The sequence below is a fragment of the Myotis yumanensis genome, unplaced genomic scaffold (assembly GCF_028538775.1).
Source record: "Myotis yumanensis isolate MYYU_CA2020_CCGP unplaced genomic scaffold, mMyoYum1.0.hap1 SCAF_17, whole genome shotgun sequence".
Classification (NCBI taxonomy): Eukaryota; Metazoa; Chordata; class Mammalia; order Chiroptera; family Vespertilionidae; genus Myotis; species Myotis yumanensis.
The window spans coordinates 18,196,165-18,207,741 of NW_027223768.1; the positions used below are offsets into that span (position 1 = coordinate 18,196,165).

Here is an 11,577-nt window from a genome sequence, read left to right on the forward strand (position 1 = left end):
ATACTTTTTATGCTTTTCGAATTTCTTCAAAAACTGAAAAAGTAAACAGTGGTTCAGAAATGCTTAAACCACGATCACAGTCAGAAATGCACTCAATTTTTGCAAGCCTTTTGATGCTCCAGATTAAGTTTTAAATAGATGACTTTAACATGTTATAGAAATTCTAGATCTAGTTTCTAAAAAATATGAAGGAAATACAGACTTAGAGGCTTATACAATTCCTTATAAGTGGTGCATGAGCTCACCAACTGCCATGGTCAATATTTATAGAGAAATTAGTTAACACTAAATGCTAGATTTTCCTTTGCTGGGGTTATCATGTGCCAGCCATTCCTTCCTGACCCTTGGGAAGTTAACCTAAGTGTTTTCTATATAATGATAAGTATTATATACACACACACACCCACACACCCACACACACACACACATACACACATATACACATATATACACACACATATATATGGATGAATGGTAAGCTGGTATTTGTAAACATTGGGAGATTGGTTAAATAAATTCTAAATACATAATAAATTAAATTATTTTACTTTTCTAACAAATATAAAATGAGGTAAGTCACTGTAGTTATAAGTTCTTTGATATTACCAAGAACTAGGAGGGGAACAGGAGAAGCCCAATTATTAGTCATTTAGACATAGTTGAACTGGTTAAGTGTTCAGGTTCAATTTCAGTTTATACTGAAGACTCACACTGCTGCCCAGTCTCACTAAACTGGTTTCTTCTCCCTCTGGCAATGACATGTAGTTAGCATACTGCCAAATGCATCTTAAAAATACAGAGCAGCTTGATTTCGTCACTTAGCATTTGAGAGAGTGGGAGCATGTAGCTTATTACAAATCTCATTGGAGTGTTACTGTAACTAAGGAAATGTGTTGTTTCTCACAGGTGTGCTGGGAAAAGATTGTGAAACACTGATCTAATGTCACATGGACAATTCACTGGACAACCCTAGCTATAAGAGACCCCAGAGAACTTGTTCCTGGCCCATTCTGCCTTCCTCATAGGAATAGAGGTAAACATCTTCATTCTATAGTTTATCAGTTTTATTATCAGCAAAATGACATGCTATTTTTGTTGTGTTTGTCATGAGGATAATGCTGGTATTTGGCCAGAGATTCAGGGTTGCAAATACTTGAGTTCCGTGTGGCTACACCCAATTCTTTGGGATGGTCATAAAAGAAACATAGCTACAGAGGTCCAGGTGAGGCAAAGCACATTCTGCATTTCTATAGAGCTGTTGGCCCAAACCCCAGTAGTATAACTTGTTGAGTTAATTAGATCCATTTAAGTCCTGCCCCTTCCTTAGCCCCATCCATCCTTGACTTCTGTGCCATTCCAAATGCACAGAGAAAGCAAATCCAAGGAGGTACAAGGTAGAGAATGTCTTCTTGGTATCTAGCATATCTGTGGTTTAAGCTGCAAGTCCCTGGGGAGCATCCTCAGCCACGTAGGGGAGTCACCTGATGTGAGGGGCTTTCATCTCTTTTATATCAAGAACTTTTAATGCCTGGTACTTTAGGACTGTTAATGTTTTTTAACTTAACCCAAAAAGGATAGGTGGGAGAAGTAGAGAGGAAAGGTCAATATGTCACTATGGTGGAGAGACAGAATGGAGGTGCTATAGGACAGTGGTCAAAGGAGCAGGCTCCAGTGCCAGATTGCTGGGCTAAAATTCTACATCTGTCACTTCATAACTTAGTCAAATTACTTAATGACTTTATGCCCCTGTTTTCTCATCTGTGAAGTGGGGATAATACTACATGATCCATGAGAATTAACTTACTTAATAGAGGCAAAGTCCTTTTGGAATATACTAAGTGCTTAATAAATGTTTGTTATCATCATCCAGACATATCATGTGAGCATTCCACCGTAACCTCAGACAGTCATGTTTCTAACAAATGGTCATCAATGTCCAGAAAACCTAATTTTATCAGTGTGCTTAGAGTGGACTCAGATAGACTTGTTTGTCCTAACCACCTGCATAGTCAACTGATTTTGAGAATAAGCAGCCAACATATTAACTTAGAATGAAAGGTACAATTGCTAGTGATCTAGAATATTTTGGTCTCGACCTTTGGTCGGTTTTCTTCCATGTAGACAAATTGCGTGAGATGGTAAGTCAAATTACAATCAGAAGAATGAGTAGGAAACATAAAATTAGATTATGAGGGTATTATGTGGGGAACTAACTTTGGTGATCAGATGTCCCAGTTATCTCTCAGAACAAATCTGTAGATTGGTAGGTCGTAATGCCATCTTTATCACATAGTGCAGAAGATGTAGGGAAAACACAGCTTTTTGAATTTCTCTTTTCTAGACTCCAAGCAGTCTATCCCTCTTCCCATGAATAGGTCCCACTTTCAGATAGAATTCAAAAGGTTGAATTTGCAGGTTTATTAGTTGCAATCATATTCTAGTCTTGTTTTCTTGAGTCTCCATCTTATTTTCCCTAATTCAGTTTGGAGATTCCTGAATTTTGGGTATGCAGTTATAAATAGTCCTGTAAAGCAATTCTTCTCAAATGTGAATGTACATAGAAAGTACCTGGGCATCTTGTTGAAATTCAGGATCTGACTCAGTAGGCCTAGGGGCGGGGGGTGGGGGAGGGTGGCGCTTCGATTCTGCATTTCTGACACGCTTCAGGTGATGCCCATCCTGCTGTCCACAGGTACGCTGTGCGTAGCAAGTTTGTATGAATCCGGATACCATCTATTGCCTCTACATCTTTTTCTGGTTTTACTGTTAGAGAAAAATAGAACTCCATGTTCTGAAACTAGCATATGAAGTGGCTCTTACTAGAATATTTGTGAGAGTTTTTGTAAACTATGAAGAATTATACAGATGAAGTGGCTTGCTGGGCGTCATTAACTACCTCTTAATAAATAAATCCTCCTGGCTACATAGATTGTCAGCATAAGAAGAAAATGCATAGTAAAGTAATGCCTATCACTTACACCATCTGCCCCTTTATTTTTATTTGGGCTTTCATCTGAATTGATTGTTGTTTTCTGTTTGTGAGGTCTAGCCACTCGTAATGAGCAAGTCTTTTTGTTCTCATTTCCAGTTTCTGAGTGGTGACTTCCTATGTCTTTGAACAAATTGCCAAAGTATAGTTTTTTGTTTTTTTAAAAATATATTTTATTGATTTTTTTACAGGGAGGAAGGGAGAGGGATAGAGAGTTAGAAACATCGATGAGAGAGAAACACCAATCAGCTGCCTCCTGCACACCCCGTACTGGGGATGTACCCGCAACCAAGGTACATGCCCCTGACCAGAATCGAACCTGGGAGCCTTGAGTCCGCAGGCCGACGCTCTATCCACTGAGCCAAACCGGTTAGGGCTAGTTTTTTTTTTTTTTTATACAACACAGTCTCTGTTTAAAGTCAGTGTTTCAAACACTTGCATCATATCTGGTAAAAACCTGCTTGAATATTTTCACTTGATGGAATAATAGACAGGTCTACTTGCTTTATTCTACAGACATTATTTTTAGACATCGTTAAATCATCATCATAACTACTATTTTTTGAGTTCCAATCATATGACTTTGTACCATGAACTCTTACATAGTTTACATTACATACATTTGTTTTTTTCTTAGTCATTAAAATAAACCTGAAAAGTGAGGGTTTTGTATTGGTAAGGACAGGATCAATGAAGCTGAAGTAACAAATTACCCCTCAAATCTCAGTGGTTTAGCAAAACAAACATTTATTAACCAGTCACACTAAGTCCAGGGCTGGTCAGGGAGGATTCTTCATTTTATGAGGCCATCATCTTGACTTGTGCCTGGGTCTTAATTTACAAAGGTGACTGAGTGATGACATTGAGAGGTCAATGCCATTAAATGTTTATTGTTAGTCACAGTTCCCCTTTAAAAGAGAGGCACAGCAAACCATGCAGGGCCCATGGGGAAGTACCAGAGTTGGTTGGGAGGCAGAAGCAGGAGCAAGGGGAAGCATAGGCCAGTCCAGAGCCTCTATTGTGTTGCCCTTATGGAAGGCAAAGCAGGGTGGGGGAAACAGCTTAGTACTGGCTACTTTGAATAGTGTTGGTAGGCTCTGAACTGCAGGGTGGTACCTGGCTCTGGGTGATTTAGGGCAGGGGAAATATTGGCTTGGTAAGTGAAAATTAGAGAAAGGAAGTGGTATGGACTTGGGATTGGTTGGAGGGTTTATAATGTGATTTTTGTGCATTCAGGAAAGTTGGATCACAGAGGAGATGTAAACAACTTTGGCTATTAGTTTGGCTCTGGATTAGTTTGGTTATTGGATGCCACATAGACAAATATGGCATGTAAGAAAACACAGAACACATTACAACACATGGCCTTGAGTTTGCCATAGCAGAAGAAGAGAGAGCCAGAGGTCGCTAAGGGATGCTTTTAAAGGTGGAATTTCCCTGTCCACGGCTTATTTTAATGGCCCCAAGATCACTGCTTGTAAGGCTGAGAAATGTAGTCTTCTGTTGATTGGGAAGAGGAAAATAAAGTAGGATTTGGTGCACACATATACTATTTCTCTCATACTATATTACCTCCAACTTACAAAAGATAAACTGAGGTTCTGGTAAATTGTGAGTTTTCTAAAGTGCTCATCTTCCAAAAAGAAGAGCCAGTCAGGGCTTGAATGCAGGCTTTCCAAAGTCATCTTCTTTCCCAGATTCACAAGACCTCTGAATTGAACAACCTTGACCGTGACAGGTAAAACAGGCCAACTGATCATATTTTGCATGTTTATAATTGAGAAGGCACTTGGGTATAACGAGCGTGGAAGCTATAATGTAGTTGAACTAAGAATTAAGGAACCAGCTGGGTCTCAATCTGCCATTCAGAGCTTGAATATAAAGAAAAGCAAGTACCTGACTTTTCAGTTGCGTGATGAAATTTTGAAGATCGACAACCAGGAGGATTTAATCATCCTGGTAAATGACATTTGGCAACAACCTTCAATTTTTTCTCTGAAGAAAGAGATATGAAGAGCACAGGATTATCACTAGCAGGTACTTTTTGGTGAAGTAGACTACTGAGAGGCTACCCACCATGCCCAGGGTCACCACACTACATTCTGACCAGTGCTACCTTGATAATAACCCTGGAGAGTCATCTTCAGCATTGCTGATGGTGAGGTCAGGATGGGTACAGTCCAACACACTGGAGCAGAAAGTCCCCAGTTTTCACCACAGTGAGTTCCTGGAAATTATGTCATAAAGCAAACATAAAGCATATGAAGAAGATGACAGTTTGTCAAATAAATAATGCTGTACCTCAGATACCGGTTATCCTGATCAAGAACTAAATATCAATTAAGTCAAACATATAACTAGAAGATGTTGAAAACAAGGAGATAATCTAATTTAAAAATAGAAATGTCACATTCTACATTTTATAAAGAACCCAAATTAGAGTTCACATTGAATCTGAAGAGGATTTCTGTAGCGGTTACAGTGTGGCTATAGCATCTAAATTATATCTCTACTGTTGTATACATTTATTTATTTTTTATTTATTTTTTATTTTTTTAAAAATATATTTTATTGATTTTTTACAGAGAGGAAGGGAGAGAGATAGATAGTCAGAAACATCGATGGGAGAGAAACATCGATCAGCTGCCTCCTGCACATCCCCCACTGGGGATGTGCCCGCAACCCAGGTACGTGCCCTTGACCGGAATCGAACCTGGGACCTTTCAGTCCGCAGGCCGACGCTCTATCCACTGAGCCAAACCGGTTTCGGCTGTTGTATACATTTTATACAAAGCAATCTTCCCTCTATAACACTACCAATATTAAGTATTCATTTTCATAATTACTCTGTGGATCTATTGAGTAGAGGGAGAGGTGTACTGTGGAAATGTGGGGTGATCTACAGTAGGGAAATGACAAGGACTGACCCTGGACTTAAAGCCAGCTCAACAAAGATTGATAAATTTCTCTCTAGGCTTGGCAATAATTTATTTGAGACAGATCTTACTTTTGCTACTATGCCCCATTTCCCAAATAAATCAACAAATGCCCTTCTGACTAAATTATTTTGGTATTAAAATCCCATCTGCTAATGATCCAGCAATTCCACTCCTGCATATGTACCCAAGAGAAATGAAAACATATGTCCTTGAAAAAGATGTATTTATGAACATTCATATTAGCATGATTTATAATAGTCAAAAAATGGAAATAAATCAAATGTCCATCAACTGATGAGTGGATAACCAAAATGTGGTATAACCATATAATGCAATATTATTTGGCCGTTAAAAAAGAATAAGTACTGATTCACATTACAACATGAATGAACCTTGAAGACTTTATACTAAGTGAAAGAAACCAGACCCAAAGGACTGCATATTGTGTTATTCCATTTACATGAGGAATTCAGAATAGGCAAATCTATAGAGACAGAAAGCTAATTAGTGGTTGCCAGGACCTGGGAGCTGGGGTGGAGATAGAGGTGATGGCTAAGACATGTAGAGCTTTTTTGTGGGGCGATGACCATGACCTGAAATTTATTGGAGTAATGGTTGTGCAATAAAGTGAGCCACTGAATTTTATACTTCAAACTAGAGGCCTGATGCACGAAATTCCTACAATAGTAGGCCTTTGCAGCCCCGGCTGCCTTGGCCCTCACAGCCAGTCCCGGCTTTGGCTGGAAGGTCATCTGGATGGTCATTCTGCTGTTCGGCTATTCGGTTGATTTGCATATTATGCTTTTATTATTATAGACTAGAGGCCCGGTGCACAAAAATTTGTGCACTCAGGGGGGTCCCTCAGCCCGGCCTGTGCTCTCTCGGAGTCTGGGACCCCTCGGGGGATGTCCACCTGCTGGCTTAGGCCTGTTCCCTGGGGAATCGGGTCTAAGCTGGCAGTCAGACATCCCTCTGGCAGCCCAGGAGCTCTCGGGGGATGTCCACTTACCAGCAGGGAGCAGGCCTAAGCTGCAGTCGGACATCCTTAGTGCTGCTGAGGAGGCAGGAGAGGCTCCTGCCACCACCGCTCTGCTGGCAGCCATCAGCCTGGCTTGTGGCTGAGCAGAGCTCCCCCTGTGGGAGCGCATTGACCACCAGGAGGCAGCTCCTGCATTAAGCGTCTGCCCCCTGGTGGTCAGTGTGTGTCATAGTGACTAGTCATTCCTAGTTGTTCTGCTGTTAGGGTCAATTTGCATATTACCCTTTTATTATATAGGATAGAGTCCTGGTGCACGGGCGGGGCCAGCTGGTTTGCCCTGAAGGGTGTCCTGGATCAGGGTGGGGATTCTGCTGGGGTGCCTGGCCAGCCTGGGTGAGGGGCTGATGGCCGTTTTCAGGCTGGCCACGCCCCCCGGCGATCCAAGCTCCCAGCCTCTCCTTTTTTTCTTTTTTTTTTCCAGCAGGTATCTGGGACTTATTTATCTTCTATAATTGAAACTTTGTAGCCTTGAGTGGAGCCCAGTGCCCACCAGGGCAGGCTAGAAGCTTGGCTTCCTCCATCGGGTGCAACCCAAGCCTCCTGCTCGCTCCAGCTTCGTGGCCACTGCCATCTTTGTGAGTGAGTGATGGAGTGATGGTTAATTTGCATATTACTCTTTTATTAGATAGGATGAGCGAATATATGGTACATAGGTTATATTTCAATAAACTGTTTTAAAAACAACAACAAAACCCTATCTGCCAGACAGTTTACCACCTCAAGAAGCAGTGCAAATGTCATTTAAATACTGTATGTTCTGATTTCAGGAACAACAACAAAAAAGGCTTTTGTAACAACATTTCTTGCATTATAGTGTCAGGAAGGTAAAAAAAAAATTACAGAGCCCCAGATCATCCAGAGTTTAAAGTATTGTTGAGGAAGTAAGAATTATGTCAAGGAACTCTTAGAGAAATTGTACTTATTACCCTTATGCCTTTTGTGTTTTGGCTGTCATTGTTAGGTCAGAATTTATTTCCCCCACTATGATGTGCTTTTTGGTATATTAATCCTACAGATATTTTTAAGTGCCTGCTATAATCTAGATACTGTCATATAAAGGCTACCACTGTTTCAGCCTCTGTCTTTTCTCAAAATGTCATGATCCAGAGGAATAAAGGTTAATGCTAGAACCATAGCTTTCAGAGGGACCACAGGTTCTGGAAAGGGCTTTGTGATGAGGCTCCAGAGACCCCGACTCATTTGGGCATGACTATTCATGGGCTCTGCTGATCTGAGAAAGTCATTTATCTTTGACCTATAGTTTGCTTCTTTTAGAAAATGAGGGAGCTGGATTCTTTCAGGCTTCTTCCAACTCTATATCCTCGTCATCTTGTATCAGACGTTGATCTAGGTCATTTTGGAAAGCACTGTCCCATTTGCGTTGATTTTAAGTAAAGAAAATGAATGCATTTTGAAAGAGAAACTAATTTTTTAGTTTGTTAAATAAAGTACATTTTCCATGGTGATCTGAAACCCTAAGGTTTATGGTGAACAGTTACTACCTCACCTCCTATTTGCATGTGTGTGAATAAGCCACACATGTAGTTGCAAAATGCAACTTCTCTCTACTCCCAGAAAGTACTGGATTGTACTGGATTATATTCTTTGCCTATTGTACTACATTTATTTAAAATATTAGGAAGAAGAAAATTAATAATGAAACTTGAATAATCACCCATAATGTTACTGGTTTCCATATACCTTATTATTGAAGACTCACTTATTTATCTTTTGCCATCTGTTGGCATTTGATCAAAAACCAAAAGGTACAAAAATGAGTCATGGCTTTGTGAGTCTTACTCTCTCAGTGTGCCCTTCACCTTTATGGCTGTGAGTGAGAGAGAAGGTGTGTCATATCCAAACCCACTGAGAGCCAGTAAGAGAGGAAATTAAGAGAGGTCCTCAAAGCCCTAGTAAAGAATGTGTATTTGTTGTGGTGACTAGCTTGGAAAATGAAAGTTCAGTGCTGTTTTTCTGTGATAATTATATTGATCTTCTAATGTTATACTCCTCCATATAGGAGGAAAAGCCAGAAGCAGAGAGAATTTAGTATAGCACACATTCCCTGAGACAATGAGTATGCCGTGTGCTTTTGTGAATGTTGGCTTTTAGTGCCATTGAACAAAACACTGTTATGGGATGAATGTTTGTGTTTCCTTCAAAATTCATACGTTGACATTCTAAACCCCAATGGTGGTGGGTCTTTGGGATATGGTTAGGTTTAAGTTAAGTCATGAGGGTGAAACCCTCGTGATGCAATTAGTGCCCTTAAAAGAAGAGGAAATGAGATTCTCTCTCCATGTGCACACACCAAAGAAAGGCCCTGTGAGCACACAGCGAGAAGGTGGCTGTCTGCAAGCCAAGAAGAGGGCCTTCCAAGAGCAGAATCTGACAGTACCTTGATCTTGGACTTCCAACATCCAGAAATGAGAGAAATAAAACTCTTTAGTGTAAGCCACCCAGTCTATGGTATTTGTTATAGCAGCTACTAAAAATGATGTTTGCTGTTTGTGAATGAGCTGCTCTGGCATCTTAAATTCCCCAGGATATATAGACCCAAAGTAAACAATATTACTTTCTTTCTCTGGGACTGGTATAAACATATTATGCCTGTTCTTGCCATTCGTCTGCTGTGCTGAAATAATCTGCTAGCAACTGAGCTAAGACAGACACCTTGAATGGAGCATACCTGTCACAAAGGGGAGATCAGGGAACTTCCCCCTGTAAGGGTGGCTCTAATCTACAACAGCCGACAGGACTTCTCTGCTGGAATCAGGGAGCAATCCCACAGCAAATGCGAATAGTATCACAAAAACATTTTTAAAATCTTGAATCCTAGTTATCCAAATTTGGTAGGAAAACTAGTGTAATTCCTTTTTATAGATGAAGAGGAAAGAAGATTAATGACTTCCAAAGTTCCACAGCCATTAACAGAGTTTGTACCTTAATCTAGTAAAGTTAAATTTGGTATTTTTCCCCAAAAGGTTATTTTGAATAGGTCAGATAATAGTTTCATATCTGTTTAAGAATTTGAAATACTTGTATATTTTTAAGTGAAAGATACTGTCAAAGAATATTAGTGTTATACAGTACATATTTGTTATTACCTACAGAGTTGTGTTTTGTTTTTTTTGGAAATGTCTTTGTGTTTTATTGGGATAAGAAGACAACATGAGATCTACCCTCTTATATTTTATTTCTAAAATTTTTTTATTGATTTTTAGAGAGGAAGAGAGAAGGAGAGAGAGAAACATTGAAGTGAGAGCAAAAGCATCATTGGCTGTCTCCTCCATGCCCCCTGCTGAAACCCAGGCATGTGCGGAGTTGAACTGGCAACCTTTTGGTGCACACTGGATGATACCCAACCAACCTAAGCCACACTGGCCAGGGCTACCCTCTTACATTTTCAAGTGCACAGTATGGTATTGTCACTATGTTGAGCAGCCGATCTCTGGAACTCATTCTTTTTTTTTTTTTTTTTTTAAGGGGAAGAACATTTATTTCATCACATAATGTTTTGTTGCATGCCCCCTTGAGGTGGCAGGAGACTGGCAGCCTGCTTCACTTTTTCTTGGGCTCCTTACAAGCCACTACCTACCTCTGTGCCACATTGAGGGGAGGGGAGTAACCATCTGCATAGGAAGTGTCTTCAAACAGGACTGAATAGTAATCCTGGGGCCGTTGTGGGGATGTGTGGATCAGGGCACGGTAGAAGCAGGTGGTCTGGGGATACAGGGCCAGCATGAGCTGCTCCTTCTGGAATAAGGCTTCCGGGTCCGGATGATGAGCCGCCGGCTCAGGATGTCTCTCTTTGCCTCTTCATCAATGTCATCGACCTCATATTTGTTGGTGGCATGGCTGTAACTGACCAGCTCGGCCAGGATCCACTGCTCATCCCCATCCATGGCCTTGACCTGGGCAGCCACCTTGTCTCCAGGTTTGGCCACGTAGTTCCCAGAGGACGGAATGGCCCCGCAGAGTGGGGGCGGCTTCTTACCAGGCTTCTTGATCCACAGTGGCAGGGTCATGGCTGACTGCTGCAGCAGGGTCATCCGCACCCCCCTGCGCATGGCCTTCCAAGGGGGCTCTGAGTCATTATACAGGCCCGAGGTCTTGGCCGACAGAGACTTGATTTCCGCACTCTTATCTAGGACTTTCCAGGGGATGTTGTACTAGGCCACTGTATCGGCTTTTGCAGTTGTATAGAGGCCTCACAGCTTTGTCCGGTAATAGGGAGAGATTTTGTTTTCTGTGTGCATCTGCTAGTGGGTCTTCTGGATGTTCACTAATTTGTGCTCACTCCGCCAACGCTCTTCCTGCATTTGTTTGATCAGCTGATGGAGCTCTGTGAGAAGTTCTGCGGTGCGGGAATGAGCTGACATGAGGGCCATGGTACATATGGTGCTGATCCAGGGGCGGGACAAGCACTTGCACGCTGGACATTGCGAGGGCGGGTGCAGCGGTTCTCAACCTGTGAGTTACGACCCCTTTGGGGGTCGAACGACCCTTCCACAGGGGTTGCCTAAAACCATCGGAAAACACATATATAATTACATATTGTTTTTGTGATTAATCACTATGCTTTAATTATGTTCAATTTGTAACAATGA

General features: G+C 41.3%; 1 pseudogene; it reads right to left on the minus strand.

The window, feature by feature from the left end:
• Positions 1-10,385: 10,385 nt before the first annotated feature.
• LOC138996080 (SAGA-associated factor 29 pseudogene) lies at positions 10,386-11,358 on the minus strand (annotated as a pseudogene).
• Positions 11,359-11,577: the final 219 nt, after the last annotated feature.